Here is a 7,919-nt window from a genome sequence, read left to right on the forward strand (position 1 = left end):
CAGTACCCTCTCATCCCTCTCGAACCCCCCCCCCTCCATCCGCACCCTTAATGAAGGCTGCAATGCTGAAAATGCATTAGCTTTTAATAATCAAGAAGCATTTTCAAGCCAACAGCTATTGTCCTCCCAGAGCTGTCAGCCCATCTCTCACACTACATGTTTTCGCATCCCTCCCCTCTACTGCTACGGGTAAAAAGAATGTTACAAGCTGCTCAACTACCATGGAGAGATATTCACATCCAGCCTTTGATAGTACTAAGACACCAAGCACAGAAAAACAAAAACAAGGGGTCTGGGCTTCTGCAAACATAATCCTCCACAATTCTCTCATTTGCAAGACAAGAAAACAACATAGATATTAAGTTATTATAGAATGAGACAATACCATCATTAACTGATGAAATTCACTGCAATTAGACAGGATCATTTCCCCTCATAATTTCCCTTTTTTGATTGTTATTATTAGGCCTATATGCAGCATTTTTGTAATGAAATGAAGGATTTTATATGCAGATGTAATTAAATTGTCTGACTTGAGAGAAGATCCACCCTGTCCAAAATCATCAGTGACCCTCCTTTAGCAATCTATAAAATCGATCTGATTTAAGTGAACATATAACTGATAGAAAATCATGAATGTTTTTTTTATTGAATTTAGTTTTTAAATGCAAAGATCAGTGACATCTTCACATATAATAATAATACTAATTATTATTATAATAATAACTATAATGATAATGATGATAAGAATAATAATTATTATTATTATAATAATATAATAATAATAATAATAATAATAATAATAATAATACAATTGTTTTATCGTGTTAATTTAAGTGGTGACAACGGTCCGTATTTGCTGTTTGAGATTCTACAGAAAACCTCGTATTTTGATTAAAAAGCAGGCACACTGTATATAAAAACCTGTACGCATTCAATAAACCAAAGTTATTTAAAAGTATGACACATTTGGCAAAAATGTTTAAAATCTCTCCATTTCTATTTCCTCTATTAGATAACTACGCTCTGAGATCCATATGAAAAAGAGAGAAAAGCCGTGTATATCGAGACAGTCCTGTAAAAAAGGTCGTGTACCCTGTACACCGTTCATTTGGAGTGTATACAGTCTCTCCACGCACACACACTCCCTACGCCGTTACATACCCGGGTTGGAGCCTGACTGGCCCCTTGGCCCTGATGTTTTGTTTTTTTTTCCTCCCGTGCGATCGATGTACCCCCTGTCACTGTCGCGTCCCAATCCGAGCCAAGTCTATCTACCTACCTCACGAAAAAAAAAAAAAAAAAACAGCCATCGGGACGCAAAATACATGAGAACCCTTACCTCTGTGCTCGGTCTCGTCTAAATTGATACAAAACAACACAAATCAGCAACTTAAAGAAGACATTGCAACCCGCTTGTCTGAGAATTAAGAGAGAGGCGATTTACATAAGGAAATGATAAGCCCACCGCCGCGGATGGGTACCGAGGGGTGGAAATGCAACTTGTAACTTGTGTTGCGAAAATTAAAATGTGTGTTAAATAACAATAAAGAAGAAGGTCTGGGTACATTCTGATGTTTCATATTCCGATGCAAAAGAAAGAAAAAAACAGGACACCTAGGAGCTGGCTGGCTCTGGAGGGACTCGCCATGCTATCAGTAGCCCAGCGATCGGTCTACCTCCTGGGCGACGCAGCCACCCACGCCTCGGTAAAGTGAGATTACTTTTTGAGCGCACCAGGTAAAGATGTACGTACTATGAGCGGCAAATGTACGTTGTTTTTACAATGATCATTTGATAAGTGTACCACTCCGACTATTTTAAAGATATACACGAAATGGGATCGTGTCGGGAGTCTGATCGTCACTTTGGCTGGTGAATCCCTGGAAGGTGCATGAAACCCGATGTGTTTAAAAAAAACTGGCTTTGAGCGCCGCGGCGCATCTGAATTACCTCTTGAAATGAATGTATCTGATGATTTGATGACTGAAACAAGGGATCGGGAAGTGGGGTGAAACACCAAGCCGGTGTGGAGCCCTCGACAAGAAAAGCTCACAGCGGACATGTCCGAGGGATCGGACTCCTGGAAAGGCAACACCACATCCGCACTGAAAGCCACGAAAAGAGAGAAAACCCTGGCTTCGTCTCGTGATTTCTACCGTGGAGTGTATCTGTCCACCCCACGATCTCCATAAAATTAGTATAAACTTTACAAAAGGCAGGTTTAGACGTGATATCCAACTGTAATACCACGGATACATGCGTAAGAACGCCTCCGCCGACCCTGTCACTCGCTTGTTTTATTGTACAGCCAAAGCGCTGGAGTTGCACTAACATCACGATATCCGCCTTTATTCTGGAATAAAAACACCCAACACCTGTTATCCGAACAGCCCCGATGTCAAAGATCCACCAGCGAGATAGATAATCGATAACCGACCCCTAAATTTAACACACACCCCAAACTACTCAATAAAAGTTAAAGGGAGAGGTGGAAAGGAAAAAAAAAACTTACTTTCTTCCCTCTCCAAAGCCGTCACCTCCGCTTCTCTCTTTGCTCTTGGGTTTATAAAACAGTCACATCCAGCGGCTTGCGTGAGTGGACAATCAAAACGTGGAAAAACAGGGAAAATTACAATAATCCTCCAACTTTATATTGGGAAAAGGGGGTAAAACCACAAATGTCAAGCGTTTAGAGAGCTATCCCTTATTTTGGTTCCGGTGGCGGTGAAACGACGTGTCGACGGGCTGCCTCGCAGTTTCTCTTGTGGACTGGGGTCGGGAAACGGAGGAAAGGAAATGAAAATCCGATATGTCTTTATTCTGCTAATTATTATCGTTTTAGCCCTGTTTAAAAAAATGGCTGATTAAGTTGAGTGCGCATGTCTTTGTGTGTCTATTTCCCGATATGCACTCTGGGAATGGGTAGAGAGACAGAGAGAGAGAGAGGGCGAATGAGAGAGAGAGAAAGAGAGAGAGAGGGAGGGAGCAAAGGAGAGACGGAGAGGGAGGGAGAGAGGAGAGAAGTGTAATTAGTGAGTTGATCAACAGTCTCCACATTGCAAATGACGCGCACACGGAGCCCTGGCGGCCGCATAGGTCTATGCGCGCAGAAAAATCCTTTTGTATGGTTTCTCTCTAAGGGCCAAATCACATGTAGAACAATGGACAACCGCTTCCGGCACAGCAAACAGGCTGGACTCAGAATTACTTACTTAGAACTCATCTTTTTATATATATGTGTATATATATAAAACAAGTTTTGTAGATGGATATTTCTGGACTGAAGCGCAGGATGTTTCAACACAGTTTTATTCTTGATTTACAAACGCAAGATTAGCGTTTTGTTCTACCCGTGATGCTCATCTGTGTATTACATCAGCTTGAATTTTATTGATTATGACACTACAGGTGAATTGCTGTTTCTAAGATGTGCAGAAGGAAAATAGACTTTGCGGATTCTGAGGAATGTTCAGAGAATATAAAAATACTTTCTATGAGGTTTGGAACAATTTTTGGAAATAAATGAAAGAGATGGTCTTTTAGAATAACATTTTCTCATCACTAATGTGCATAAAAACAGACCGAAAATACACCTGAGGAGGAAAATGAAAGCCACACAACTGTATCCTGTCGCATATGAAAACGGGCCTGCATCTGGTGTAGAATACATTTTACAGGTGACATAATGTGTGCACAAAACGCAAATCCACACACGCGAGTCATCTAAGCTACACATGGTTGCACGAGTTAGGCTGTTTATTATATTTTCTAATAATATATTGGGGTTTTTCTTCCACGGCGTGAGGAGGCTGTATCTGATCTGTTGCATATATGGCACACATAAACGTTCAAGTTTAAAAAAAAACAAAGCCACAATACATCACAGTAATCCACCACATGTTGGAAAGCCATCACTGCCCTTTCGGGACCGCTGAGGCCCCGTGTGGGTTCAACAGAGCCAAACTACAAAATCCAATACAGGGTCACACAAAAATCCCCATCTCTATTCAAAGCTCCATTCACTGGCGTTTACATTTAGTGTCCTTACAAAGTGCATCGTGCAACGGTCTGTTGGCCCGATATCCTTTCAATGCACACCGTTTACTGTGTGTTTCTCCCCCCAGGTTTCTTAATAGTGGCTTTTGGGCAAGGGGAAGACTTTACACAGTCTCAATCGGGGAGAAAATCAAGAGATCTTGTTCGCCTTCATGGAAAAAATCGAAGCTGGGGGTGAATTGAACTGCATGAGCCGGGGCTTGGGATGTGATGATAAGGCTGCTGCTGGCAAGTGAACTACTAGGTCTACTTTGCAGTCACATTGACTGGACTGCGCCCATACAAACTGGATCTTTAAGAAGCCAAGAGATTCGAGCCCGACCCGACCGGAGGCTGTTTATTCTGGGTTTAGAGAGGTCTCTGACAAAGGGAGGGTGGGTCGAGGTGGGGAACAGAGGCGTCACTTTTCACCCGGATCCAAGGCTCCTGCTGCTGCCGCTACTGCTGCTGCAGCTGCCTCCCTGTCCTCCAGGGGGGTTTTTCTAGCCTGTCAGCCTTGGGAGGCGTCGCTCACAGACGGCTTGGAGAGTAGAGTCGACCCGCTGCTGCAGCGGACGCGTAAAAAGTCCACCTGGGGCCGTGCGTCAAGCTTCGCAAAGCCGTATGGAGTGGACCTATTGCTCATTTGTGACTTTATACACCTAAACGGAGGACTTTTGTAGACATAAACCACCGTGATTTTTCTTGTTTTTATGGGAGAGTCTCCATTTCTTTGAAAGGATGCACTTATTACCCACTTTCTGTGATTAAACGTGCGCACGCTGTTGACATTTCCAGCGGAGTTTCGTTTGCCCCTGTATTTGTTTTCATTGAGAAAAGGAGAAAGTACAAAGCGGATTTAGAGAACTGATATAGGTTACCGCTTATCTTAACCTCCTTCGTTTGGTAAATCCCCCCGGTCTCCACCCTCCCTCTCTCCCTGCAGACGATGCTCTTTCTCCGGAGGACCGCTGACAATAGACCGCGTTAACTAATATTTCGCCCCATTTCCATATCAGCAGCATCCTCAATTAATTATAGATTTTTATCTGTAAACTCCGGTCTGGTGTCTGTGTGTGCCTGTTTGTGTGTGCGTGTGTGTCTGTCTGGTGTCTGCGTGTGCGCGAGTGCGTGAGAGTATTTGTGTACTAAAGCAAACACAATTACGAGGAAATGTCTAAGTGGCATCACAAGAAACATAGATCAGGTTGACTGAAATTAAACACTTTTAATTGTAGAGTATTCATCAAACACTGAACGCGTTGTGTTTTTATTTTCTAATGCATCTAAGGCAGCGTTGAACACTCATCGTGATCTTATGCCACTTCAGTGGATCAATAACTTTGAATCGTCCGGAGGTATTACCTTAAAGGCTTGACACAGCGAGAGATGCCATGGGATGGAACCATTGTTGGTCAATTGATATGTTCCCTGAAGTCAAACTGAAAACCCGAATTGATGTTATGGTAGATTGGTATCTGTTAAATATATTTCAAATAAATATATTAATAGAGTAATTTCTGTACCCGTCCTGGTGTTAACTATACGGCCACCAGGTCAGTGTTTTGTGGATGTGCATACAGACTTCCACCTTGTTTGTCCTATGCGTCGGCGCCCTCATGGGGTTGCATGGCTGACCCCTCTGCCTCCTCAGGACACACACAAAAAAAAACACGCAAAAGCCCACAGCTCTGACCCGCAACCTGCCACAGTGACCCACTGGCCAGCTCTCGTCTAGCAAACACACACACACACACACACACACACACACACACACACACACACACACACACACACACACACACAAACAAACAAACAAGCTTTTACAAAGGCCCATAAAAGAGGCAATAAGAAGTTAAGTGTAACTCTTTAAACGCTTGACACCAACATAAGACGTTTCCACTCACCTCAAAGTAATTAAACCAAATAAGAAAGCACTCAAATATATTTCTTTCAAAATGTCCAATTTTGTCCAATAATCAACACTGTAGTTTCACCACAATAAAAGAGGAAAAATGATACAAGGAAATCCTCGAAATGTAAAGTCACTTGCAAGTTGTCATGTGTTCTCAAATTAATGCTCTGAGTTGCAAAATCAATTACTGCAAATAAATAAAAAAGGACATAATTCTTTCTGTGAATTCAGCGAAATTCATGTCCGAGAAAAATGTTTCTTCAACTTGTTTGCTGACAAAACACTCCACAGAGAAGTGAGCAAAATCAATTGTCTCTTTAGCAATAAAAGAGGAAAACGTTGTAAAAACGTTGACACAAAATTAAGTTTTTACCCATATATGCTCAACATAAACTCTCTCGACGGTCTCACACTCAGCCCTAAAGCCATCCAACAACGGTCCATAAATATGCAATCGTGATAAAAACTTCAAATTTTCCTCCTCTTACCTCTTTTAAATCCCCCAAAAAAGCATAAAGTATAATAAGCCATTGAAAGAGAAGATACATAAAAATGTAGACTCTCGGTACCTTTGGTATAAAACATTCCGTTTTTCTTCTTTTCTGTCTTTCTCTTGCTCAGTAGCGATCCGATAATAGCATATGGAAAGTGTTTTCAAAATGCCCAGATTTGGCACATTGTCATTGAAAAGAGAGGAGCGCAGTGATGCGGTGCTACAACAGGGGAAATGAGTTGCGGATTGGACGCAGCCCGCCTCGGTGCGGACTTATCCCACTTTAATTTAATATTCCGCAATCACACACACTAGTGATGGCATATAATTCAAGGAGAAATTCAGAGGGAAGGAAATGCTTTTGTGTGTGTGTCTGTTTTTTTTACACCACTTTATTTGATTAAGGAGAGAGGCAGCACAATATTGTGTCTTTTTCACCCTGTTTCCCTTCTTCCTTGCCTTCCCCCACCCGAGTCAGTTTTTATATATATTTTCATATGAAACAGCAGATATGTATTTGTTTGTATTTCGATCGTTTATTTAGAAATCAACAACTCCGACTTCTTTGCGCATTGGTGTCACACTAGAATCATCTCTAACATAAAATCGAGACCCATAAACGCTTGTTTGTAAAACATTGAACCCGAAATCAATGTATTGGGACATTTCAATCGATTATATAAACGAAAATCCATACGCAACATGAGACCGGTATCAGCCCACTCTTCCGCTCCCTTTTAGAGAGAGAGAGAGAGGAGAGAGAGAGAGAGAGAGAGAGAGCGAGAGAGAGAGAGAGAGAGAGAGAGAGAGAGAGAGAGAGAGACAGAGAGAGAGACAGAGAGAGAGACAGAGAGAGAGACAGAGGGGAAAAAAGCAAAGAGGAAAAAAAGAAACAAAGACTGTCAATGCAGCCCTTTGCCTCAGTCACTTAGATCAGGGCTTCTGCAACATTTTCATGTCAAGGACCCCCAAATGGACACACCTTATGCCAAGGGTCCACATTTAATTTGATTATGTCCCTGGGACTCCAAGTGTATTTTGTTGTTGTTGTTGTTGTTGTTGTTGTTGTTGTTATTGTTGTTATTCATTAAGAACTGCATTGTAAACCTGCTGTAAGCGTGGCCGCAATGGTGACACAAGTGAAACCTTTGTTCAGGCACATGTTCTTTAATTGAAATAATTAATTTAATGAAATCACAGTGAAATTAAACAATTCTTCATTTTGACTGGGGGGTGCATCGCATGGCCTTGGCGGACTTTTGAGGAGTCTTGAACCCCCCCCCCCCCCCCCCCCACACACACACACACACACACACACACACACTTTTGAAACCACTGACTTAGATGTCAAAGTGCTTCCAGATGCACGATGATAGTGCAAGTCCTGATGACAACAATTAGACAGAAAAATGCCCCTAATCAAACGGGGCCACACGGGATTACGTTGCGTTTCATGGGGTCAAGGGGAACCGT

General features: G+C 42.2%; 1 protein-coding gene across 2 annotated transcripts in view; it reads right to left on the minus strand.

Moving 5' to 3' along the window:
• Nucleotides 1-6,582, minus strand: part of zfhx4 (zinc finger homeobox 4) — an 86,464-nt gene extending 79,882 nt beyond the window's left edge. Inside the window, exon 1 of one of the 2 annotated variants that reach the window (XM_083935989.1) lies at nt 6,523-6,582. The gene's annotated coding sequence lies outside the window, so the exon portion shown is untranslated. Of the gene's footprint in view, nt 1-2,515; nt 2,768-6,522 lie in introns of those variants that run through there. The other variant, XM_083935988.1, reaches the window with a different exon arrangement.
• Between the last annotated feature and the right edge of the window lie 1,337 nt (nt 6,583-7,919).

Source organism: Echiichthys vipera (assembly GCF_963691815.1).
Source record: "Echiichthys vipera genome assembly, chromosome: 21".
In the NCBI taxonomy this organism is placed as follows: Eukaryota; Metazoa; Chordata; class Actinopteri; order Perciformes; family Trachinidae; genus Echiichthys; species Echiichthys vipera.